This window comes from Heterocephalus glaber, unplaced genomic scaffold (genome assembly GCF_053883595.1).
Source record: "Heterocephalus glaber isolate CG9 unplaced genomic scaffold, H.glaber_assembly_v1.0 deba00001460, whole genome shotgun sequence".
Taxonomy (NCBI): Eukaryota; Metazoa; Chordata; class Mammalia; order Rodentia; family Bathyergidae; genus Heterocephalus; species Heterocephalus glaber.
The window spans coordinates 1,154,171-1,181,473 of NW_028258307.1; the positions used below are offsets into that span (position 1 = coordinate 1,154,171).

The 27,303-nt window shown below is 39.9% G+C and overlaps 1 protein-coding gene and 1 long non-coding RNA gene across 2 annotated transcripts in view; both read left to right on the plus strand.

The window, feature by feature from the left end:
- The window catches only part of Xkr6 (XK related 6), a 234,740-nt gene that overhangs the window by 41,295 nt on the left and 166,142 nt on the right, over nt 1-27,303 (plus strand). The gene's annotated exons all lie outside the window — the stretch shown is intronic.
- The window catches only part of LOC147826863 (uncharacterized), a 76,219-nt gene that overhangs the window by 39,963 nt on the left and 8,953 nt on the right, over nt 1-27,303 (plus strand). Inside the window, exon 1 of the long non-coding RNA XR_015453347.1 lies at nt 1-27,303. This exon is cut by the window's left edge and continues 39,963 nt beyond it; it is cut by the window's right edge and continues 2,407 nt beyond it. This is a non-coding gene — a long non-coding RNA (uncharacterized LOC147826863).

Here is a 27,303-nt window from a genome sequence, read left to right on the forward strand (position 1 = left end):
CTGAACTATGGGTAGTAAAAACAGTTTGCTTAGGAAAATTATCATCAGGGGAATTGTGACTGGATGATTATATTTGTTTATAATGGTGGTTGAAAGGAATACCTAGAAAAAACGTTTTCAATATCTAGTTGAGAAGCAGATTGTCATTTTTGGCTGTTTGCTAAGTTAATTTTAGTCCCTTGCTATATAAAAATAGATCAGTGAGCTAAAGCAGTATTTCTTCCTTTCCTTTATTGTTTGATAGTAGTAGGGATTGAACGCAGGGAGCATTGAGCTTTTTAAATTTTGAGACAGGGTCTCACTGCATTCACCAGCCCTGCCTGCAGCTTTGATCCTGCCTCAGCCAATAGCTGGATCACAGGTGTTCGCCTCCACAGCCAGTAACGGTGTTAACCCTAATGGTGTTACTCAGTAAATACAAGTGAGAGTCTTTGTTTGAAGTATATATTTATTAGGAAAAAGTTCGGTGAGGACAAGTTACTCTTTAGTGCTGGTGTGCATTTTCGTCTCCGCCTTCCCCTGTCCTTCCAGTGATTTTATATCTAGATTTCAGTCTTAAGAAAACAATACTAGTTTAGCTTTAGAAGTGTGTTGAACCTTGAGCGATATTGGTACCACCAGCAGTGTGTTTGGAGTTGGGAACCTAAGGGCTTCTGCAGGGTATTTGAGGGAGGACCACTGTGGATCAGCAGAGCCCTGGGTCTTCAGAAGTTTCCCCAAGCCCCTATCCCATCCCCGATATCACTAGTTAGTGCCAGTACTTTATCCTGCAGCTTACTGGAAAAGATTCTTAAGATACTATGTGAATTCTGGGTACTTCAGCAAAACCTTATGTATACTTTCAATATAAATCGAGAGAGAAAGCCTTTTGTTTTTATAGTACTTTGTTAATAAGCTAATTTCCATTTTTTCCCTTTTTCTGTGCTATCTTGACCCAGTTGCGCCTCCCTTTGGTTCCCTAGGTGCTCAGATAATGAATGACCTTGTTTGCGTATGCATAGCCAGAATTGCAGTGTTAGTGCAGGCTTAGTAATCGTCCTTCCTGGCTGATTGAGAGCCATTAGGAACGTTTGAAGGCTGACTCCTAACGGGCTTTTTTTGGTACCAGGATCAAACTTGGGACCTTGTGCTTGTGACGCAGGCAGCGGAACCACTGAGCTAAATCCCCAGCCCATAATGGGCTTTTTAAAGGGGAAAAATGTGCAGCTGAAGGCAATGTGAATGTATTGAAAAAGCCTGAGCAAATGTAGAAATAGTTTTATTGGCTGAGAGTGTCACATGGATCTTGGGTCTAAATTCTGGGAAAGAAGAAGATAGGCTGTCTGTTCTGAACCCACTTCCAGATTGCTCTGCTCCTTTTTTTTTTTTAATTTTATTTTATTGGTTCATTTTAGGTATACAGTACGATGACATTCATCATCGGAAATTTGCACCTTTACATAATCTCTCTTGGTTCTTATTTTTCCCCCTTCCCCTGCCCTCCCTTCAACCCCTCCATCCCTCCCTATTTACAAAGACTTTGTTTCCATTTTTCCATTTTCTCATATTAATTCCATTCCCTTCTTTCCTTTCCCCTACCTCTCCCACTTCCCCTTCCCCTTCCCCTTTCCCCCTTTCTTCCTATTTCACATTATCTATTATACCTTTTAGTCCTTATTTACACTTTCAGGTTCTCACACTAGAGAAACTATTCGGTGTTTACACATGCGTTTCCTGTTTATTTCACTTAAGAGGATCGTCTCAATGTGCCTCTGCTGCTTTTGCTGACAGTGCTTCATGGTTTAGCACAAGCTTTATGATGTCACATCGTATGTATGCAGCAAGAATATTACATTCTTCCTACTGAGCATGCGCCAAGATTAAAGTCTTGCCGTGATTAAATGTTAGAAAATCATAGTAAATTATGCTCAAGTTCCTTGCTCTTATACCATTACCTGCAGTCCTGTAGAATACTTTTCCAAGTACATTTAAATATTTTGAAATGCAGTGGCTTTTTATATACATGTATACCTGTCAAAATGTGGTGGTGTGTGATTTATTTTTATTAATATTCATCAACTTGGATTAAAGCTCAGTAAACATATAATTGAAAATTAGGAAACAATGGGCTGAGGATACGCCTCAGTGATAGTTTTTTCCTAGCATGTGCAAGGCCCTGTGTTCAATCGCCAGCACTGGGGGGAAAAATAGACAATCATGTCTCGCTTACTTTTACTACTAGAAAAATGTTTTACTAGTAGACAATTGAGGGGAAGAAAACTTTTCCAAATATGCAGTGGATATTTATATCATTGGAGGAAAAAAAAGCACAAATTGGAAAAATATCCTGAAGATTGTAGGTAATGGGCACTTAGTAAGGAATGCTTACAAAAGAGAAGAGGATTTCTTTTTTCTTTGGGAGAAACTAACACTAATTTTGAATTAAGGAAAGATAACAAAATGTCATTGAGTACAATGATTAATGCAGCTCTTTATTACTGTGATTGAAGGAGATAGAAAGGAGAAAAGGGAAGGGAAAAAAGCAGATTTCAAGATCAGAAGGAATTTGAAGAGCTCATTCTAATTCCCCTTTTTCAGAGTCAAATATTTCCACTTAAGAAATAGAGTGGAATCGGGAAGAAGTAAGCAAAACTTAGGGGGGATGGACTCTTGTATAGTCACGTTAATTTCTCCTTTTTTTTTGCATATGTTTTATACACAAAAGATAAAACAACAGCAGGTTTTAAATTTTGGAGCATGAGCCTTCTTGAAATATTTTCATTTTGTTAATTTTTTATATAGCTTTTCATATTACAAAAGTGTACATAATGATTTCAAATATAGGAACATTCTCAACATATAAGATACAGAAAGTGAAAATTCCCCTTAACTTTGTCCTCACAGAAATTACCTTTATTGAAGGCTTGTTGACTGGTCCCCTATTTTTTTTTATGCTCTTACTTTGGAGAAATGAAATTACACTTTATATTATCTTACAGTTTGATATTTTAATTTAACATCTTGCATATCTTTCTATATTATGTAGTTCTGCTTATATTAAATGTTTGTGTGCAAATGCATTGTGTTGTATATTACATTGTACCATGATTTGTTAAAACAATTTCTTACTGAAAACATTTGACTTCTAATTTTTCATGAATGCAAAAGGTTTCTTGGTACCATATATATTTACCTTTTGCACCTTTTTTAATATTCAGTAGGATTGGGCCAGGGATTTAGCGCAGTGGTTCCGCTGCCTGGCTTGCAAGCGCAAGGTCCTGAGTTTGATCCCTGGTACAAAAAAAAAAATATGTATATACATATATATATATTAGGATAAATATATATATTAGGATAAATATTTCTGGACTTCAGGATATAAAGATAAAAAACAAAAACAAATTTATATTTTCTTCAAGGAAGTACAATTAAGTCTTTTAATCTGATAGCCAAGACATTTATATTAACTTGTAGTTCTTAATTGAATTTGAATAATTATGGTTTATGGCCGCTTTAATTTTTTTGTATTTCAGTCATGTTTTCTCATATTTCTAATTATTTATGAGCCCTTTGCATATTAGGGAAGAGAAGTTTTAGTTCATATGTTGTAGATTTTTTTCTTTCTCTTTCAACCATGTGTATGAGTGGTTGGTGGTATATGTGTCTTTTGCTCTGTAGACGTTTTAAAAATTTGTTAGTGTTGTGTGATTTTCTGGGTTTGGTACAAAGTTTCATAAATCATTCCTACTTCATGAGTAGACAAAAGAAATTCACCTTTTTCTGATATTTTCATTTTCTATATTTATTTCTTTGACCCAATTGGAATTCTTTTTGTTCAGTTTGGTTTTAAAAGAAAAATGTAAGTTTACCCATAAGGCTACAGAATTAGCTTGGCACCATTTGTTAGCACTGATTTGAAATGCCACATGTATAAACTACGTGCTATACTTAAGTACTTCGTTTTATTTGCATATTCTGAACTCTGTTCTATTTTTCATACCTTCCTTTATAATGTTTACAATTTAAAACATATACATGCAAATATATCTATTTAACTCAGTGAATTTGACAAAGTAATCATTCAGTTGTAACCACACCTAGATCAAGAAACCTGAGCCATAGAAAACCACCTAGCAACCCTAGGCACTAACAGAATCCTCCTCTCCCAGTACAGCCAAGATTGAACCCTGACCCTCACTTTAGCACCTTAGAGGATTTTCAACTGTGTGTAAACTTTATCTGAATGCAGTCATAAAGAATCATACAGACGCTTCGATGCCTTACTCCTGTAGCTCAGTATTGTTTTTGAGGTTCAGCCAGTTGTTTTGTAGGCTGTTCTTTCTCATGTATCCTTCTATTGTATGAATGTACTATTTACTGTTCTTCCCCATTCTACTACTGGTGGGTGTTTGGGTTGTCCCAGTTTCTAGGTACTAGGAATAGTGCTTCCATGACTGTACTTGGATTTCTGTCTTGATGAACATACACACAAAACTTGTCTTGGCTGTGGTTCTAGGAGGAAAATTGCTATATTATGTCTTCCTTTATTTTGATAAAAGTCTTTCATCTACTTTAACAGTTTTATGTTTGGTTTAGCTTTTTGCCCTGTTATTTTCTTTGATATTTATATTTGGCTTTTCTTTTTTCTCTTCTGCATAGTCTTGTGATCAGTTTTATTAGATACCAGCAAACACTTTTTATAAAGTGATTATGTCTAACTACACTTGCACTAGCAGATTCCTTCACTTCCTTGTTAATAATTTGCTATTGTTTATCTGGTGCATTTTACTCATTCTGTTAGGTTTATAAAATTCTGTGCCATGCTAGTATATCCATACATTTGTTTAATATCTGATTGAATTTTCTGGTCAGTCTTGTTTATTCATCAGATTGAACTTTAAGATCATTTTGAAGTTTACAAAGTAAATATATTGGGATTTTTATTTAGGATTTTGTTGACATCAGTCACATTGGTATGAATCGGCTACTTAGCAGTATTGACCCTTTTGATTCACTGAAAGTCTTGTCTTCCAGTTACTTTGAAGCATCTTTTATATCCCATATACAAGGGGATTCATCATTGTTTTAGAAGTGTGAATAGGGTTCTTTTTATCTTGTAATTGGAGTGAAATCCTTGATAAGGTATAATATTTCTTTAATGTACTGCTGCATCCTTTCTGTTGCATGTAATTTTGAGTGTTCATTAGTTTTCATAAATGATGTGTCTTTGGTTTTTCTTTTTCAATGTGTTTTGATATTATTCTTTGTAAAAGGAATTGACAAGTTTTATCTGTTGGCAGGAGGATTTTAAATAGCTTTAGAGTGATCTGTTCCCTGGTGACAGAACGATCATTAATGGAATCATTTGGACTGATTTTGGGATTGTAGTTTACTCAGTTCCTTCCAAGGCATTATTTTACTCAGGCTTACCAGGAAATGTTTTACAAATTAAGTCAGTTTTGCTGGTTATTGTTTTCAAATGTTTGTTCATTTGAACCCTATTCTCAGATTTATGAACATTGAGTTAAGAAAAATTTCCTATACTGTAATTCTTTTTACCTTTCCTGTGTTCTCCTTTTCAGTTTTGTGCATTGATGGTTTCTCCTAAATGTTGAGTAGTGTGATAGTGAGTGATTATATTGAATTGTATGAGAGATAACACTCTTCAGGTTTATTGGCTCTACTCTTTTTGTGTGTGTATTTCAGTTACTATTAATTCTCTCCTTTCATTTTCTAAATTCATTTTTTTCTGACTTCATTTATATGCATATGCATTTATTTGCTTTCTTAATTTAGTAATAGGTTTAAGAACTATAAACCTCGGGTTATAGGTTTAATAATTATGTCTAGATTTTGACCTCGTTTTTATTTATAATTCTCTAGATAGTGTATAATTTTTAATTTCACCTTTGACCTGATAGCCACACATGAGAGAGTATGTGAAATTCTAGTAGGATAGGGCTTTTTGGTGGTGTTTTTTGGTATAAATTACTGCGTTATGATTGGAATGCTCGAAGGATGCTTTCTTCCTTTTTATTGTTTACTTACTTTTTGGAGATAAGGTCTCACTGTGTAGTTTGGCTGGCCTTGACCTCACTGTGATTCTCCTGCCTCAGCCTCTCCATTGCTGGGATTACAGGCCTGGGTCATGACGCCCAGCTCTCTTCTCTTTATGATTTATTAAGATGTTCTTTTTATTAGTCTAACGTGTTTCTTGAGTAGCAGTTCTCTTTTTGTGCTGTAGAGTTAGAGTTAGTTGAGTATGTAGTTGTGTCTCAACTAAACTTGTTCTGTCAAGGCGTAAGAGTTTTATTAAAATATTGACTGATGTTTTTGTGTCACTTTTCCCTTTTGCTATTTTAACTTTAAGTGTGTATGTGCATATTTAAGTTTTTAAAGTTTTTTTGACGTTTAATTGACATGACAACTACGCACATGTGAAGTGTAAATATCTTTCAAATATGTATTTACATATCCACGAGACCCACAATCATGATAATTAACATACCTGTCGTTTCTTTTCTTGGTCACTTCAAGCTGTTTTAACAAGTTAGTACAGACTGGATGATTTCCACAACATTTCTCACAGTTTTGGAAGCTGGAGAAAAAGCTCAGGGTGCCAGCATGGTTGGATTCTGCTTTGTTTTTTCTTTTTTTAAGACAGGGTCTCACTATGTAGCCCAGGGTGGCCTCAAGCTTGATTCTCCTGCCTCAGCCTCCCAGAGTGCTGGCCTCGGAGGGGTACACCATGCGCCCAGCTTGGTGGTTAGTATTTGAAGGTTTGAAGTTGAGGGGCTACATAAACATTCACTCCAAATAGCTCCCTCCTCTAAGTTTTATTTTCCCAATCCCCTTTGTCCTAGTCACTTTTGCGTCGCTGAGACATATTACCCAGTGCCCAGCACTTAAAGGAGGAGAGGTTTATTTTGGTTTGCAGTTTCAAAAGTTTCAATTGCTTGGCTCAAAGGCAGAAACAGCCTCAACCTGGCGGAAGGCCCTGGGCAGCAGAGGAGGAGGAGAGCTGCTCAGGTCATGGTGGCCAGGAAGCAGAGAGAAGGGAGGAGCTGGGGAGGGAGGGAGATGCACCCTTCCAGGGCACCCTCAGTGACTGCCTCTTCCAGCCAGGCCCCACCTGACAGCAAGTCAGCTATGGAATGAGTGGATGAATCCGCCAGTGAGTGTGGTGCCCTGTTATCCACACGCACCTACAAGTAACACCCCCGTTATCCCACATCCCCAGGTAACCGCGGATCTGCTGTTGTTTTGGTAGAGTTTGCCACTTTCGGGATTTTCTGTTAACGTAGTTGTACACTAGCTTTTCTACGTGGCTTCTTTTATTCAGCATAATTATTTCCAGATCCATTCTTCTAGGATGGTATTAATAGTTCATTACTTTCTATTGGTTAGAAATACTGCATTGTATGGAAACACAATATAAAGGCCACTTCTGTCCATCTCTTAATGGATTCTTGTTTGTAGTTTGGGATTATTACAAGTAAGTGTGCTCTGAACATTTTGTCAACAAGTCTTTGTGCGGACATATGTCTATTTCTTCTAGGTAAATACCTAAGAATAGAATTGCTGGATGATTTGTTTAAATCCTACCCCATGCTACAACTTGAACCCAGGGCCTTGTGCACGCTAGGCAAGTGCTGTCACTGAGTTTACATCTCTGGCATGTTCAGAGTCTTAAGAAACTACCAAACTGTTTTCCATTTTACCTTCCTGTCAGCAGCATGGGAATTTATGGTTGCTTCGTATCTCTGTCATGCTGGCTTGCCAGGGCTGCCATAACACACACACACACACACACACACACACACACACACACACACACACACACACACACACACACACACACACACACACACACTGCGTGTGGTTTAAGTAACAGAAATTTGCTTTCTCATAGTTCTGGAGGCGAGAAGCCCAGGATCAGGGTGCCAGCAGGATTGGTTTTCTCTGAGCCTTCTCTCCCCGCTGTTCATATCGCCCCTCTAGCGACCTCTCCACATGGTCTTGACTTGGTGCGTATGTTCCTGGTGTTTCTTTTTGTGTCCACATTTCCTGGCTGTCCTAAAGATACTGCTCAGATAGGATCAGCCTCATTTTAGCTTAGTCACCTCTATAAAGACCCTTTTTTCAAATCCAGTCACTTTCTTTGGTGCTTGGAGGTAGGACATTCATCATGGGAGTTTTGAGAGGGAGCCCCGATTCAGCCCAAGTGCTTGCCAGCACCTGGTTATGATGGGGTGTAATTTTAACCTTTCTCATAGGTGTGTAATAGTATCTTGTGGTTTTAAATTATATCACTCTAATGACTTAAGATATTGACCAGATTTTCTTATGCTTATTTTTTGTTTGGTTAAGTATTTGTTCAGATTTCATGCCCATATTTTCGTTGTGTTGTTTATTATCGAATAAACTTCAGGTGCAATGTTTATGATTGACTTATAAAAAGCTGCACATATTTAATCTGTACAACTTGCAAAGTTGGAGGGTAAGTTTATATCTTTGAAATCATCAATACTCTGCAGGACAAAAGTGTCCATCACCCCCTAAAATTTTCTCGCACCTTCATTATTACTAGTACTATTGTATGGTAAGAACAGGTAACATTAACTCTACCTTCTTAGCGAATTTTAAGCATAAACGCAGTACTGTTAGCCAGAGGCAAGATGCTGACTGGTCGGTTTCCAGGGCTGTTCACCTTGTGTGAGAAACTTCACACCCTCCACCTACCTCTTCCTCCTTTTTCTTCTCCCCAGCCCTCACAGCCACCATTCTACTCTGTGTTTCTCTGGGTTTTCCTATTTTAGGCTGCACATATGAGTAAGGTCCGGGAGTATTTATTTTTCTGTGTCTGGGTTCCTTCACTTACCATAGTGTCTTCTAGATCCACTTATATTGTCACAGATGTCAGCCTTTCCTCCTGTATTTGAGGCTGAATAATACTGTGGCATAGATGGATAGGTAGATAGATGGGTAGGGATAGACAGACAGACAGATGGATCACATTTCATTATTCATATTTCCTGTGATAGACATTGAGATTGTTTCTGTGTCTTTGCACTGTGAATAATGGATACGCATTATTCCTTATCAGATACTGCTTTGGAAGTATCCCCCCCACGCCCCGCCCAGTTTAAGTTTGTCTTTTCACCACTCCTCCTCAAAGTGGGAATTGAATTTAAAGAGTGCTAGCTACATCCCCAGCTTTTAACAATTTTTTTTTTTTCAATTCTTGAAACAAGATCTGCTAAGTTGCCCTAGCTGGCCTTCAACTTGCAATACCCTTGCCTCAGCGTACTAAGTAGCTGGGATTAGTTGTGTGCCACCACTCCCAGTGGCTTCACATTGTGGAAACAGTGTCTTCTAATGAGTGGACTTTTTAATTTTAGTGAAATGCATTTTATTGTGTTCTTAACAGACTGTACTTTTGTTGTTGTATATTACAGATAGTTGCCAAACACAGAAGTGGAGAAATTGTCGCCTGTTTTCTTGTAGCATTTCCCATGTAAAATCCAGGTCATGACCCTTTGTAAGTTACTTTTTGTATATGAAGTATGGATCTGTTTTTTCCCGCATGTTTTCTAGTTGTTCTGTTGTTGGACTTCTTTCTTTACTGGCTTGTCTTGGTTCCCAAGCTTCAGTCTGCTCCAGTTTTGGGGTGTGTCTCAATGCCCATACTGTGCTGTCTCACATAATGTAAATTTAAAAATTTGTCTTCAAGTCATATAAGTTCTCTGATGTTACTACTTTTCAGAGTTGTGTTGACTACTCTGAGTCCCTTGCATTTCATATGCATTTTGAAATCTCTTTGTCAATTGAGGGAAAAAAAATGTGCTATTAGGATTGTATTGAATCTTAATGATACTGAACAATATCTATGAACATAGTATATTCTTCTATTTCCACTAGTAGTATTAGAACATGGCATGTCATTAACAAATATATTTTAGAATAGTGATGTGGATCGTTTTATTCTGTGTTCTTACTCTTGGACTTCAGCAAGGACTGTTTATCTTTAGTTTTAGGGGAGTTATCAACTATGGTTTTCTTGATCTCTTTTCTTTAGAGGGCAAACCTAGTTGTTACTGTTTTTGGATATGAACAAGGAAGACTTTGGAGATAAGGACTTTTATTTAACTCTGTGGAGCCAAAATGTAATGTTTGGATGCTTCAGGGAGGGCACTGAAGAAAGAAGGAAGGGGCTTGGCAGCTTGCCCCTCGCCTTTCCCCTATACCCAGGGCTGAGTCTGTACAGCAGATTTGGAGATGTCTGCCTGGCAGAGGAACAGGGGGTCCGTTTCCATATGTAATCACTAGAGGAGAGCAAGAGGAAATATGGCTGATCTTTATAGTCAGATGTGTTATCAACCCTGTCCTAGTCCCAGTCGGCCTGCTGGTCTCTAGAGCATCTGGTGTTTCATTTTGTGAACTTTCTGGTATTTTAGTTTGAGTCTGCTTCCTTCTTTGTGGCTTTTCCCCAGTGGACTGTCCATCTGCTTCCCATTTTAGAAGAATGGTGTATTATGCATGTCCCATTCTCCTTTTCCTTCTGGGTTTCTGTGGTCTCATTCCTTTGTTTTAGTGGACTTTCAGGAGGGAGCAGAGAAGACCTCTGAGCCTACTTTATGTACACACACTCATTCTTACTGTAAAATAACACAACATGAAATAAATGTGTAGTGGTTATGGGCTGAGTTCTCTTCCTCTCCAGATTTAGATGGAAAGCCCTGCCTCCCCCGTGTAACTGTGTTTGTAGATAGAGGCTTTAGAGAGGTTGAGGAGGTTAAGTGAGATCATAAGGATGCAGCCTGCTGTAGACTGAAGGGTTCTGCCCATAGCAGAGGAAGAGACACCAGGATGCATGTTCACGAAAGAAAGGGCCCATGAGAGAGTAACTGTCACCCAGAAATCCGGTCCTCAGGAGAAACCAGCCCTGACCACCCCTTGATCTTGGACTTCTGGCCTCCAGAACTATGATGAAACCAGTGTGTGTTGTTAAGTCCCTTGGTCTGTGCTGTTGCATTTTGGGAGCCCTGGTATACTAAGGCAGTAACTTAGAGAACTAATATGAAGGGAATGCCCTTGTCGCCTCCATCCGGTACCAACCTGGGAAGAAGAAACTCCTCCTGCTTCCCCTCCCAACCATTGTCCCTTTGCTTCTCCAAAAAACAAAAGAAAAGAAATTGCCTGCTATTTACTTTTTTCTATTTCCTTTACTCTTCTCCCCTGTGTACATCATTAGGCACTCAGGGTTTGCTGAGATTTTTGACTTTTTTTTTTGTCAGTACAGGGGATTGAACCCAGGGCCTCATGCATGCTGGGCAAGTGCTCTACCACTAAGCTGCATCCTTCTCTTTTTATGTTTTATTTTGAGACAAGGTCTTGCTAAGTTGCCCAGGCTATCCTCAAACTTGTGATCCTCCTTCCTCGGCCTTCCTGGTAGCTGGGCTGTAGGCGTGCACCACCATACCTAGCTAGACTCTATCTTTTGCACCTCTTTTTAAATTTAGGTGTCTCCCGCCATTTGGCCTTTGTTTGCTCAGTCCGCACTCTGCTGGTATAATTTAACACATTCCTGGGTCCTCTTGTATTCTTTTCAGATTGGCATCTGAATACAGATGCTTGACCAGATTTAGGTTTTATCCCTTTGGCAAAATTTTATGTTGTATGTTTGTTTTTTATCAAAAGCTGCTCCAGTGAGCACCCAGGCTGTTCCTCCCGGGTGACCTTCTGCATCCTGCCTCCTGCCTCCTGCCACGCTGTTTCTGGGCCGTACTTTACGGCTGGTGGTGGTGGTTTATGCCTGCCTGCTTGTATGTCCCTGAGGATTCCAGATGTCAGCTTACATCAGAAATGATGTCTCCAAGTGTTTTGGTTTTGTTGCCTGTTCTGTTTTTATATCATATTTAGAGAAAATTATAATTTGTCTAGAGAAAAGTAAAGATTTTGTCTTATTTCATAGTCTACTTTTGTAAAACAACAGCTGTGTCATAAAGGCCAAGAAAGTAAAGTTATCTGTTAGAGCTTTATAATTTGCACTTAATGTTAAAGGTTAATGTGAAGTTACCATAGTGTGTTAGTGAATTAATTGATTTTTTTTAATCACTATTGAGTAACTGAAAATTATTCAGAATATGGCAACTAGCTGCATATATATAAGTACATTACTGAAAATCTTATCTTGAGGTCAGTTTTCATTACCAGTTAATGAAGTGTACCAGATACTTCGGCATAAAAATATATGCAGTGACCTTGGAATGTAAGTTATTTTATACAGTTTTGCCGAGGGAATATAGAACGTTTCAAATAAAATTAGTAATTTTGTGGAAATTCAGAAAAGGACTAGGAATTGGCCTTCCTGCTGTACTAGTCATAATCTCGCTGTTTTCATCAATTTGAAGATTGCTTTGGTTCTAAGAGTATTTTGATTTCTTTAAACAGGAAACCTCCTTTGTTACATGGACTTCAGAAGGAAGATTAAAATTTTAAAATAAGAGTTCTGCTAATTACTGCCTTCTCAGGTTAATTACTTTAGTAAGAACCTGAAATCAAATACAGAATGGAAAACTAACGTAGGCAAACTACCTAGAGCCAGTAGAGTGGGTGCTACATTAACTCCTAGCATTCATTCATTCAGTAGCAGTGTGGCTGCATATACGGTACTGGGCTGTAATTGTTAACAGGTAGAACCTTGCCTATAAAATGCCATGAAGTTTTCTTGTATTAGACACTTAACCAATGTCCTGTTCCTCTGGTAAGATGGTTTTGGTTCTCACTCCTAGCTTTTCATACTAATGGAGAAGATGGCAGGAGAGCCAGTCATCTGCCAGCACTTGATGGGAGCCATCATGCAGCTCTCTCCCTGGAACAGGTGTTTCATTATTTAAGTACCTGGAGGATCTGCTTAGGATCCTTGCATTTATAGCCTTCTTGTGGAGTGAATCTTAAGGGCAGAATGTTAGCAGGTGTTTCCGGCATGTAGCCTGCTTCTATGGTAAAAAAAGTGGACATTCTCTTAGGAATATTGTTTACATTGAATACAGTGGCCTGGGAGGCCCACCTTGCTGCTCTTCTGTCTTCCAAGGGGGAAGGGTTGCTGGGTGCTTCAGTTTGGGCATTACAGAGACACTTACTGGATTTATTGTGGGCCAAGGGAGAGTAATATCAAGAAATAGGACTTTGAACTTAAATCTTACTCTGTAGTCCATTTAATATATCAGTCTTCCCCAGAATTTCTTTGTTTGCTTTAATTAAAGATTCTAAAATTCTGGTGCAGTTCAGAAAGCCAGACAGAGGAGATGAGAAGAGTTAAAAAACAAGGGAGTTTCAGAGCCAACTCACTCTCTTATCAGCTTTAACAACTTCTTCAGCAAATCCCCTGTGATGCGGTGCTACCTACACATGTTGCTTATGTTGGAGGCTGTATATTTCCTTTCAGGTGTGTGTTCCTGGTCCATTTGGTCCAGAAGAGCAGGCTAGAGAGAGACCTTCTTCCTGCTTTCTTCTTCCAGAAAGCTGAGGTGGTAGAGATACAGTAGCAGTTTTCCTGACCTGCTCCATTGGCAGCGTAGCGGGTCTCACAGAAGACTTCGGTGAAGCGTCAAGGCATAAGAGGCACCATCTACGTCCAGAGAGAATTCCAAACTGTTCTGGCTAGAATATGCAAGTGAAGAAAAGTTTCTACTCTCCTTGAGTCCTTTGTGTCTTAACTAGGTCTTCCTTCTCTTATTATCTAGTACATGCTGGTTTCCTGAATACCCCTATTTCAGAAATATCAGAGGAAAGTGGAGACAGTTGCAGAAATGCACATCTCTTCATTTACATGTTTTGCTCACGTTTGTATGTCTACCATCACATAGGGTTTTCTACATTCTTTTTCCTCTTAAGTGTGTGGACATTTAATGTTCTACAAGTATTTAAACATTTTTATCTTTTCTTTTTAAAGAATCCATGTGGTCGTTGTAGAAAATTTAGATTATTACAAATACGCAAAAAGAAAAAGGAATGATAGATCTGTAGCCACACCATTCATAGATACTACCTGTGAGTTGTCTTAGTCTCTTCAGGCTGCTGTAACAAAAATACCATAGATTTGGGGCTTATACAACAGGGAGTTATTCCTGCTGAAGTCTTAGAAGTCCAAAGTCAGGGTGCTGGCCACTGTAGTTCCCGGTGCCAGCCTCTTCCTGGATGGCAAGGCAGGCACGGTGCTGCTGAGCTAAATCCCCCTCTGAAAATTGCAACTATTTATAAGGCGCCATCCACTATGGAAAATATCCTAGTTCCATGGATAAGAGAATATGCCTTAGAAATACCTTGTAATACTGTTGAAATACTTGTAATTTTCAATTGTATAAGTAATATATGAATCTATTTCTTTAAATGTTTACCATTTTCTGTATGGTTTCTTCTGTTTTAAAATGTACTTTTTAATATTTTTATCTTTTTAAAAATAATTTTTGTTTAAAAATTCAGTGTTTTTTCTTTGCATGTATTGACATTATTTTTTAAACAAATAAAACAGCCTTTTCACTTCTAACAATATGGTGGAAATACATTTTTGTATCATTGAATTACATTCTTCAACATAATTTTTCACGGTTACATAGCATTTTATTGTTGTACTGTAGTAATTAGCTGATTTATTATTGGTCATTTAGGGCTTCTAATTTGCTATTATAAATAACACCATAGTAGCATAGCACTTGTGTGACTATAGCTTTATGTATGTATGTCCATGATCATTTCCATAGGCAGTTTGTGTTGCAGTAGATAAAGGTGTGTGTGTTCATGTGCATATTCAAATTGCTCCCACAAAAGGTTGTATTAATTTACTTTCCCAGTCACAATAAAAAGTACCATAAAATCTTCTTTTCCCCCAAAATGTAAAAAAATAGTTCATGTATGTTTCCTATGTTTGAATTCCTTAGAAATCTAACAAATGAAAATGCTACCTAGCATCTTATTCCACACATTCATCTTATTCAGCATTCACTCAATGCCTGCCATTGTGCCTAGGATACAGAAATAAGTGCCCCTGAATCATAGAGCATACAGGTTTTCATTTTTTACCTCCAATAGTCACTGTCAGGTTGTCCAACTGTGTGTGAGGCTATCCATTTCTCTACATCCTTGTATTTATCAGACACTTTAATTGTTGCTAATACTGCACAGAGATACATAGGACAACAATCCTTGTTCTCCCAGCCCTTAAGGTACTGGGATAGGACGTTCAAAAAGGGATAAGCCAGCTAGATGAACAGTAGCACACATTGCTGTCAGGGCTATGAAAGAGGTGGGAGGAAGGTGCTTGGAGACACAGGGGTGAGAGCATTAGGGACAGTAGACAAGGAAGGCATCATAAAGATGCTTGGCTGTTTTGATGTAGAGTGTGAGAGTTCTCCAAATGGACCGGGAAGCTGGGGAGGGATGATGAAGGATCATACAGAACAGCAACATCTGTTAAGGCATAAGCTGTGAGCATATCAGGTGCTTTAGGGGTAGTAGAAACGATACGAAGATGGAGTTGATAGAAGCTCAGGTTAAAAGGGAAAGAGACCAGGTCACGAATGGTCTCAGGCAAAGTCATAGGGTTAAACTTTATTGTGTTAAGTGAAGGGAAGTCATTCTGAGTTTTAAAGTAGGAGATCACTTGAGCTGATTAGGCGTATGATATATGGAAGGCATGGAGTCCATTATATTTGGAGTATGGGTGGTTGTAAGACCTGACATTTCTTTGGGAAATAACATTGATCTCGAAAGGAATGAGGCCACTGGGGCTAGGGAAGGTGTGGGGAATAGCATGTTTGAGCTGCCTCCCCATTTCTAATGGAGGAATTTAGTCCCGCCAGCATGCTTTTCCCACTAAAAGTTGATCTAAGCACTCAGATCTTTGCTGAGCTTTGGCCTATACTGCTCACATTTATTCCTTTAAAAGCCTCTCTGGAGAATATGCAGTCTCAGAAACTCTGCTCTCTTCAGCTCAAGGCCCCCTCAGAAAGGTCTTGCATATTCCAGAGGAGGAATTGAGATCCTTACAGTTTTTGTCCCCCTTCTCTGGGAGGCAGATGTGGAAAGATACTCCTCACACACTTGGCCCGTAGATCTTCTGAGTTACATTCAGTTCAGCATGTGGGTTAGTGATTCTTTCGCCCAGCTCAGCTAAGACTTGTCTCTCAAAAAAATTAAATTGCCACCATGTTTTTATAAATTCACCAAATTTCACTCCAGTGAACATAGCAATGATAATACTTTAGCTCTGATGCCTGAAAGCAACGAAACTTAAACGAGCATTTCAATTCCTGGTGCCCATTTTCACCCTCTCCCTTGTGCATTTGTATTTATGACGAATTATGTTAATGTGTTTACTTTGCAGTATAACTTGCACCTCAGTATAATCTGCACTGTGACGTTAGATGTCATATGCATTTCATTTCCTCATTTTTCTTAGAGATCTTTGATCTCAGAAATATATAAATTTACTTCTAACTATTCTTTTTAACTTGCATCTTTTAAAGTCTGACTCAAGGAACACCTTTTGTCCTCAAGGCATTTATTTATGGAATTTTCATTGGACGATATTTCTTTTCCTTTGCACATCACAAGAAATATGGAGAGAAATGTTAGTAGTAAAAAAGAAAAAGTCTTCCAAGCAGAGTACATATATAGGTAGAGACAAAATCAGCGTGAAGTAAAGAATTGAAGATGAGGCATTTCCATGGAGTGCAGAGCCGTTGGGGCCCGAAGGCTATACAGCATTGGCTTGGTGGAGAAGAAACTGGTGTAGACTGAGATAGTGTGACTTAGACTGTGACTGAGACGTGCCCACCTTGACTTTGAGCACATCTGGTGCCTGTAATTGATTACTTGATGTTATTACATCATTGCTTTTCAGAATGTGGTCCTGGCACCAGCAACTGCCAGTCACCTGAGAGAGAACATTTTAGAAATGCAGGTTCTCCACCCCACCCCCTCCTGATGGATAGAATCTCCGGGGCTAGGGCTCAGCAGTGCTGATGTTTGGGATCTACTAGAGGAGAGCATAAAATGTAGAGGGAAAAAAAATGACTTTTTGAGTCAACAGGAAAAAATCGTATATCTCTCCTCTTCCTCCCTTTAGACTTGGTTTCAGTTTCTGAGGTTTGAGCTAACCTGCAGTCAGTAGCAGTCCAGAAGACATCTGGTGTTTGCCTTTAGTCCCAGCACCTGGGAGTGCCAACAGGAGGATCACAACTTGAGCCCAGCCAGGGTGATTTAGCAAGACCCTGGCTCAAAATTTAAAATGTAAAAAGGGCTGGGGATATATAGCTCAGTGTGAAGGCCCTGGGTTCAATCCCTAGTATCTCTCACACACACAAGAGTAAATGGAAAGTTCCAGAAATAAACAGTTCATAAATTTTAAATTGTATGCCATTCTGAGAAGTGTTAGGAAATCTCTTAACAACACATTGTTATAATCGTTCTATTTTATTGTACCTAGTTTATAAATGCCTTCTGTACCACTCTTCCTTGTATCTTTGTTTCATTTTGGGTATTTTTTTAGGTACTGGGGATTGAACTCGGGACCTTGTGCTTGCGAGGCAGGCAGTGGCACCACTGAGCTAAATCCCCGGCTCTTCCTTGTATCTCACATCTTCCAAATTCATGTGCACACAGACACATACTTCCAAATAGAAATCGAAAGAGGCATAATCCAGATTAAGAACCTGAAAGAAACAGAAAGAGGGGACAGTTGAATTGTCTGTGTGACAAATGAAGAGAAAGGCTGGGAGCTGTGAAGCTAAAGAAAAAGAAAGAGGCTCACTGAACTGAACCCGAGCGTATAAATGCCGAACTCATTGCAATGTCAGGGCTTTGGAATGTTGTTTTCATTGAGATCAGAGCTATGAACAAGGATTACCACAGCAAGACAAGAGTGCCCCGGGACAGAATCTTCTAAAACAGGGCACTCAGTTACGTAACCAGCTTATATCGTACATGATGTCATAGCGGCTGTTGGTGGTTGTCGGCTCCAAATTGTGTGGTTTAACTACAGGATTTACTATTTGGGAGCACAGTTGTCCCACATGGATTTTTACACTGACAGTCAAGTGGAGTGTAATGTAAAGGAAGAGGTCCTGGCATCCTGCTGGGTCTAGGAGGTGTGCACATCTGTATGTCCTTCGTAAAGGCCCCTACCTGCTTCTGTGGTCCTTGTTTGCTCTGAGCATCCCAGAGACAGTGAGTGATTCGTACAAGGTTTTCAGTGGCCAGCCTGTAGGCAGAGTTAGGCTAGAGCACCTCTCCAGGGCCCTCTGATACATGAGAACCAGTTATATCCTAAAGATGCCTAAAGAGACCACAGCACTTGAGTTCAGATTTTTAATGAGCCTGCCTTTGTTCCATCAGTACCCTTGCAGGGTCTCTGTAATATGAACTTCCTGCTCTTGCTCCTGATCCTGATGAATCCAAGGAGGGTGAATGGGTGGTGGGAGGAGGGAGGAGGGAAGTAAAGAGCCCTGAATTTCCCTTTAAAGACCCACCACCCTGCTCCCTTGCTCTGGTGTAGAGACTGTGTAAAACGTGTGTGCTTTGGGAACTTAAAAATCTCAAGCTCAAGTCTTGACCAGTAAGTAAAAAGGATCAGATTTCAGTTATTTGCTGAAAAATACATTGTTTTAGAAACGTTAAAAAAAATACTTTATCCATTCATCTGTCGATGGGCATATAGGCCATTTCCATGATTTAGCTATGATAAATTTTGCTACTGTGCACATGGGTATGCATGTATCCCTGTAAAGTGATGGCTTTTAACTCTTGAGAAGATGCCTCGAAAGGGGCAGAGCTGGGCCTGATGACATTTCAGTTTTTAGGGTTTGAGGCATCTCCACACTGATTTCTAGGGTGGTTGTACTAGTTTATATTCCCACCAACAATGTATTATGTATGTGTACCAAATCCCCATGATAAATGTTCAGTGATAAGATTTTTTGAAAGTACCATCAGTGAAAACTTGACTTGCAGATTCAAGAGCAATGGTAAACCTTTAAACTTTTTACAAGAAAAAAAAATTGTGGAATATTTTTCCACAGAAATAGTTTCTTTTGAGGTGAAATTCACATGATGTGGAACAATTCAGTAACACACAGCATATTCACATGCTGAGCAACCACTTCCTCTAGCTAGTTCCAAAACATTTTCATCACCTGGAAGGAAAACTCCACAGCCATTAAGCAACTGCTGCCATTTCCCCTTCATTCCAACCACCAATTTGCGTTCTGTCTTTGTGGGTTTAACTGTTCTGGTTATTTCTTATAAATGTGCCCTTTTGTGTCTGGCGTCTTTCATTTAATGTAATGTTTTCAACGTTTACCCAGCTGGTAGTGTGTGTCAGTACTTCATTCTTTTTCGTGTCCAAACAGTAATCCAATGTATGAATACACCACAGTTTATTTACCTGAACATCTATTGATGGACATTTGGGCCTCTTGTACCTTTTGGCTATTCTGAATAGTGCTGCTGTGAACCAGCAGCTACGTGTACCTGCCCTGTCACAGAGCAGTTGTGCCCTTGGGTATTTACCAGTGAAGCCATATATACATGAGAAGGTTTATAACAGCCTCAGTCATAATAGCCCAAAGCTGGAAGTATTATATCCCGATTGGCGTCTTGATTACATGGGATCTGTACTCCAGTTGAAACCTAAAATCTGTTTAATTTCATTATTTACAAACTTTAGTGAGAGGATATGAGAATAACTTCAGTTTTTAAAATTCTGGCTACATTATTAGACAAACCAGAAGAACAAGGATAGTAGAAAATTAGTTAACACACAGGCCTGGGCAGGAGATGATGGTGACTTGGCTTGGATAATAATGGTGGGAACGGTAAGAAGCAGTGAGGTTCTGGGTACATTTTGAAGGTAGAGCTAATTTGACATGCTGATGGATATGCTGATGTGAGGGAAAGAAAGTTACAGGGGACAGTGCTAAGGTTTTTGAAGGAGTAGAGCTGTCATTTAATGAGCTAAGATGAGGAGCAGGTTTGTAGGGAGGATCAGGAATTTGGCTTTGGATTTGCAGAGACACCTGTTTAACACCTAAGGCCATTGTGAAGGAGGCAGCTATAATACAGAAGACTAGGGTTCAGGTGTCTGATCCAGACTGGAGATAGAAAATTTGGAGTTGTCAGCATACATGGTGAAGACCTGAGGTTGAGTGGCTTTCCTGATGGAGTGAATGTGCACAGCAAGGCCTGAGGCCTGAGCTTTGGGCACTGTCAGGTTAGAGGTAGCAGAGGAGAAGCATCCAGCGCAGGGGACCAAGAAGGCCTGGCCATGGTGGAGAAGGAAAACCAGAATAGTGTGATTTGCACATTCCCTGTTTCCAACAGGAAATGCTTAATGAACTGTTTAGATTCTCTTACTAACTTCCTCTTTGCTAGTTTATTGTTCAGTTTGCCCCATATAAATTGGTATAGTCTCAGGAACATTAATGATTACTTAACTATTATACTTTTTCCTCCATTGGTAAATAAGATATGGCATTTTATGTGAAAACTGAAACAGAAAATGTAATCTACTATTAGTATGAACTATAAATGAAATAGCCATGTCCTTCTGTGTCAATTAACCTTGGTTGTCAACTTGACTGGATTAAGAAACTCCTGAAGAAGTGATTGGATTGCACGGGCACTAACCTTCATCAGTGGGTTAACCTGTTGAGAGTTCATAGTTGAATGTAGTGTTAGGAGGTGGGGCCTAGTTGGAGGAAGTGAGTCAAGGAGGCCTGACCTTGAGGACTATATCTGGTCCTGGACCCATTGCTCTCTGGATCTTTGCAATCTACTGTGCTTCCCAGCCACCATGCATTGAGCAGCTTTACTCTGCCAGGTCTCTGCCTTGGATCCAGCTGACCATGAACTGAGCCCTCTGAAACCCTGAGCCAAAATATGCCTCTCCTTTAAGTTTCAAGTGTCAGTATTTTGTCCCAGCAACAGGAAAAAGTGACTTAAAACACTTTATTAGGTAACAGTATTGAAGTTTTAAGGTAAGATTGAATTTTTAAAATCAAATTTGAGCTGAGTAACATAAAATCAATGTAAGTCAGCATTAATATAAAATAACTTTGTGGTAGACAATATAAGGACTAGTGATGTTCATGTCCTAATCCCCAGAACTTGTAAATACATTACCCACAGTGCAAAAGAGACTTTGCAGATGTGATTGTGCAGTGATGATCCCGATTATCTGGGTGAGCCTAGTATAATCACATGGGGCCTTAGAAGTGACAGAAAGAGGCGGAAAGGTGGGATAGAGCCCACCATAAAGGCGTGTACCTGGTTAGAATATAAGGAACAGAGAGATAGCTAGTGTTGTTGCTTGTTGCTTGCTGCTTTGCTGTCTTCTCTGCTTGCCATGAACTGTTTCTCCTCTGCAATGCCCCTCTTCCATGCCATCCTGCCTTGGAGCCAGCCAATGAGGGACTGAAACCTCTACAAACTGTGAGCTGAAATAAACCTTTCCTCCTTTAACTTTGGATGTCGGGTATTTTGTCTCAGCAAGAGGAAAGTAACTAAGACACTTTTTTTTTTTTTTACTAGATTGATAGCAAAATAAGCAGTTCATTATTAAATTGATGTCTGCTCTTTGAATTTCAAGTTGATAGTGAGGGGCTGAATATGGGTTGAATATCCCATCCCATATCCAAAATGTTTAGAACTAGAATCCAATTTTGCAGTTTTTGACTTTTGGAATATTTACATAGGCTCTACTGGTTGAATATCCCTAATGTGAAAATCTGAAATGTCATAAAATCTGAAACTTTTGGGCATTGTGTCAGTTCTCAAAAAGTTTCAGATTTTTTTTTTTTTTTGTACCGGGGATCAAACTCGGGACCTTGCGCTTGTGAGGCAGGCAGCCGAACCACTGAGCTAAATCCCCGTCCCAACATCAGAGTTTGAAGCCACATTTTGGGTTAGGGATGCTTGATCTGCAATTTTTAAAAATTATAAAATACAAATGAGTCTTCTTATTATGAACTTAGGAAAAACATCAAATTTAAATCATTCAAGGCCAGTGAGGTCAACTTAATGAGATCTTGAGTCAAAATAAAACGTTAAAAGGGCCAGGGATGTAGTTCTGTGGAGATCACTTGCCTAGCAGGCCCAAGGCCCTGGACTCAATCCACAAGTACCTTGAGAGGATAGTAGACATGTTTCTTGGAATGGTGACATAGCTGGGAATTGTACAGAGTTCTTTTTCTAGTTTTAAAAGTCAATTTCTTTCATTCTCCCAGGACCCATTCTGTTATGAAAACTTGCTGTCCACCCCCCATGTTTCTCCATCTTACCTGAGAGTGTTTTTCCTTTTTTTCTTGAAACCGTGCTTAACCCTGAACAGTTAGGGAATAAGGAAAAGTTTGTCTTTGGCATCTGCTGACCTTCTTTATGTTAGATATTTAAGCCGTAATGTATAGTGTTGCTCTCAGGCAGCCACATTGATCTTTCCTGGGCAGTGACAGGCCCCAGAGCATCTTCATTATGACCCCACAGTGAAACTTAGCAATCCTGTTTCCTGCTGAGCAAGTGCCCATCTGCTTTTTGCTAATTAACCTCATACTCAGCCATAGAATTGTGTTTTACGATCTTAATGTTGTGTCCTCTCCCTTCCCCTTTGTTTCAGAGCAGAGTCCACCACCCAGTAAAGTCTGGAGACAAAGCTGGGCCTTGCCATGCCCCATGGTTGGGCAGCGGTGCCCAGGGCCCCCTCCGCCTGTGCCTCTCCCTTCTCTCACCGCGTGCCCACAGGGGGTCGCTCTCTGGACTTAACAGTTCCTGTTTCCATCTTGAAATCTATAATAATATCTAAAAGTGACTTGCATTTTCACTGTGCGCTAGGTCCTGGAAATTATGTAGGCATCCTGTGGAACATTTATTTATTCATTGCCTACTTTCTCTCCTCCCTTTGTATCCATCTTCTCGTGCTGCGCCCTCCCTACCCATGTTATTTTCATTTGTTTTGTTTTGAGGTGCTGGGGCTGGAACTCAGGGCCCTCACACTGAGCTTCACCCCCAGCCCTTTTAATTTATTTTTAAATTTTGAGACAGGGTCTCAGTAAGTTGCCCTGGCTGGGCTCGAGCTTGCGATCCCCCCCTCAGTCTCCCAGAGTACTAATTACTGGAGTGACCTGCAATGCCTGCCACCCCCTTTTTTCTTCCTTTTAATTTCTCTTCACCTCCGCCAATCCAAAAGTGGTCTCTTACTCAGAGTTTAGTTTTTGTAATTGCTTGGCCAGTGTAACAGTCCTTTGCAATACTTTGAGCTTTGACACCCACTTTTATTCTAATCCGGGTAGGGGACCTCTGCAGTTGTCTGCAGCTTTTGCCTGGGACTTTTGTATCTCTAAAGATGGGCTTGTTTGTGGTCAGTTACAATTTGTGTTTAATTCAAGCGCAGTTGTGTCCACAGAGAGCTGATGGTCTTGGAGCTGTGATTTAGGGATCATCTCGGGTCCAGCCCGGATTAAGGTACAAACTTAGTGGCCAGTGCTTCCTGGTTTGCTGATTGAGGTTGGAAGGGCATCTGTCTCCTGGTTGGGTAAGCCGAATGCTCCAGATAATAGAATACTTCTTTGAATGATTAGACTATTGACCATAGTTTCACATATAGATGCCAGGAAATTAGAATCATTCTAGTAGGGGAGATAGAGAATCACTAAGCAGAGATAGAGTCCGAGTAGTGAATTGTGCTGGGCAGGAGACTGAGGCAGATCAGGAGGGGTGGCGGGCAGGTTCAGTGTGATGAGGCCGAGTGGTAGGCTGCTCGCCTGGCCTCCCTGAGGAGGGGCATTGAGCAGATCCTCTCTGAGAGGAGGCGGCAGTCCCAGGAGAGAGAGCCCCAGTTCAGGCACCTGTCAGTGGGGACAGGCGGGTCATAGGAGCTGCAGCGCCATGTTTGTCTCCAAATAACGGCTTCTGGGAATGAGAAATGAAGCAGTTTTAGTTTGTGTGTGTGTGTGTGTGTGTATTGAATTTCTTCAGGAAAGTCAATTTCTTTAAAAGTAGAAGATACGGATATTTGTATTGAGATCCTTATAGAAATTATTTATCTTTGCAGTTGTCTCCTGGGATTCATGGAGGTTGGTTCTAGGACCTTCCGTGGATACCAGAAGCCTCAGGTGCTCAAGTCCTTATAGAAAATGGTGCAGTATTTGCATATAAACTGCCCATGTCCTTCTCTATAGTTTAGCTCATCTCTAGATGATTTGTAAACCTAACATGATGTGAGTGCTGTATAAATAGTTGTTACACTGGAGAGCTTAGGAAATAATGACAAGGAACAAGATCTGTTAATATTCAGTGCAGATATGGTTTTCTTTTCAAGTGTCTGCTCAGCCATCATTGGAATCCATACCTGTGGAGCCCACGGATGTAGAGGGCTGACTGCTCGGCCAACCCGCTTAGGCTTACCCATGGGTAGTCAGGTGTCTTCAACTGTGCACACTCAAGCTTTTAGTCATTGTCTGTGTCAGCTCTGATTTTCAATTCTTCCTTCCAGCTTGAGGTTGGTGATGGAATTGTTAGGGAAGATTAATCGGGCTTCAGACTGTAGCCTGTGGTCTTTAGTTGACCGCCCAGTATGAAGCAGAAAGGCCAATTTCCGGATTAGAGCACAGCGGTGCCTCAGTTCACAGACACATTTGTTTGTAGACGATTTGGTTTGCAAATAGAAGCATTTGGCAAAATTTTGCTTTTGTTTGCAGACTCTACACCGGGTGACAAATACAACTGCAGCCATCTTTCCCACACAAACACAAACATGGCCATCTTTTCCCAAATCTTAGAACAGATTAAGTTCAGGAACCAAGGTACCAGTGTATTTGTCAAAAAAAATTCCCTAGTAAAGAATCTTCAGGTTGAAAAATGACTAGTACTTTTTCAAGTTTTAACTTTATAAAAAAACATCTTTAGTGAGATGGTTGTTAGCAATTTAAAGCAAGTTGTCGAGAAAAAATACAGACCTATTTACAATTCTTAGAAATAAATTTGATAAAAGAAAACTTGAACACTTACAATTACAAAAGCATTATAATATTAACACTGGAACAAGATAGACATACATGGATGTAACACAGTTGAGGCCCTAAAATAAACACGTATGGTTAGTTGATTTACTTTTTATTGCATGTATTAGTGTACATATTAATGGGGTATAATACGGTATTTCAACATACACATACAGCATGCACCAATCAGATCAGGGTAATTATTATAAATAGTTGTGCTATGTGTAGGGCATGGACCTTTAAAGTTTAAATACTTAGATTTTGATTTGGAATGTTAGTATAAATGTGTTTATCCCATTGGTAGGTAATGTGTATAACTGCATATTTATTTTTCTTGTGTAGTTTCCCCCTGGAGACCTAAGTTACCAACACTTTTGAAGATTATTCCAAGGGTGTTTATTTCAGGGAAGTTGGGTGTCGCCTGCTGACTGACAGACTGTTCCTCTAGGGTGTTCTAGCAGGGTGCTGAGGAAAGAGCCTGCCTGGGCTGTGGATTCAGCTGCGCAGAACCGCACTTTCCTGTTATGTGTGTGGCTCTGGGTTTGAGTCCCAAAAGTGTTCTTTGACTTTGGAGTTTTTACTGCTATTCTGCTAGGCTACTTTGGTTATTTGGAAGTACTTTGTATATTTACATCTTTGATAGAAACAAATTGGAGTTACTTAATTACTAGCTAGTATTTGTGAAGGCTGTTTATTGGGATAGCTGTTTTAGGTTAATCTTGGGATCTCTATTATCATCCCATTGCATTTACATTTTTATTTAAGTCTTTTAAGGCCCTTCACTGTTAATATTTTTAGTGTTTGGCTAGCTGTGTATCTAATAGTACTTAATGTCATTGGCTTAATCCAGTCAGATTGGAAAAGAACATTTATTAGGAAGTGTGGGAAGATAGAAACAAGGATCTTAAACACTTGCCAATGGTTCAAAAATCTCAGCTAATCATTTGTGTTTGGAGAATTATACAATGTATAGGAAAGCACTGTATAAATGCTAAATTTATGTCAAGTGTTAGTTGCCTTAAAAATGTTTGTCACCCTCTGTGCTGGTGGTAGGAACATATGTTTGTTTGCACGGCTACTATGAAACACAATATGGAGGTTCCTCAAAAAACGAAAAACAGAAGTGCTTTCAGACCCAGCAAATTCACTTCTGGGTATATATTCAAGAAAACTGAAACCAAGAACTTAAGGAACACGCTGCTATCCTATAGCCGCCACATTCACAGTAGCCAAAAGGTGGGAGCCATCTAAGTGATCATCTTTGGATGCATGGCATATTGTTCAGCCTTGACAAGGAAGGGAGTTCTGCTGCATGTCACAGTGTGGAGGAACCTGGCAATCATTTTACTGAGTGAAGTAAGCCAGCCACAAAAGGACCAATGTGGGACTCCACTTCTGTTGATGTACCAGAGTAATTAGTTTCTAGAGACAGAAAGTAGAACGCAGGTTGCAGGGCGGGGTGGGGAGAGGCGGAATGGGCAGTTAGTATTTAATGAGTGCAATTTTGGTTTTGTAAGATTTAAAATGTCCTAGAAGGGCTGGGGATTTAGGTCAGTGGTTCTGGCGCCTCCCTCGCAAGTGCAAGGTCCTGAGTTCAATCCCCAGTACCAAAAAAGAAAAAAGTCCTAGAGGTAGATGTGATGATGGTGTAACAATGAATGTACTTATAATTATCGCCCTACATTTTTAAAGATGGTTAAGATGGAAAAAAGGAGAGAGGCCCCCCATGCAACAAAACACATACCTAGTTATAAGCTTTACCTCGAGTGAAGAAGGCAAATAATCATGGAATTGGGGATGAGGAGTGGGAGAAGATGAGATGAAGGTGAAGCAAAAATAACAGAATGGTGATGTTGAAACAGGGTGAGGGTCCACAGGCCTCACCGCACTATTCCGTGTCTTTTGTATATATTTGAAGTTTTCCTTAAGATAATTTTTTTATGGTTACTACTTGTCATTCCACTTAGAAGATTAAAGAATCTTGTCACTTGTGGGTCCACCGTGGCTGCTACCTTTTCCATTAGGCTTCCAGCGAAGAGAGTTGTGAGTGGTGTGGAAGGGCAGGGGCGAAGCTCCTGGTGGGGAGGAGATGGGAGGAGAGGCGCAGCTGGTGAGAGTGCAGGAGCCAGCTTCAGGAAGGGAAGCCTTCTCAGGCGGGAATTCTGTGACGCCAGTGCCTCCGGAAAGCTGCAGTACGGCACAGCACGATCCTCTCCGTTGCTGTTCCTTACCTGGGGCGAATATGCATGTTTTCACTACACACCAGTGC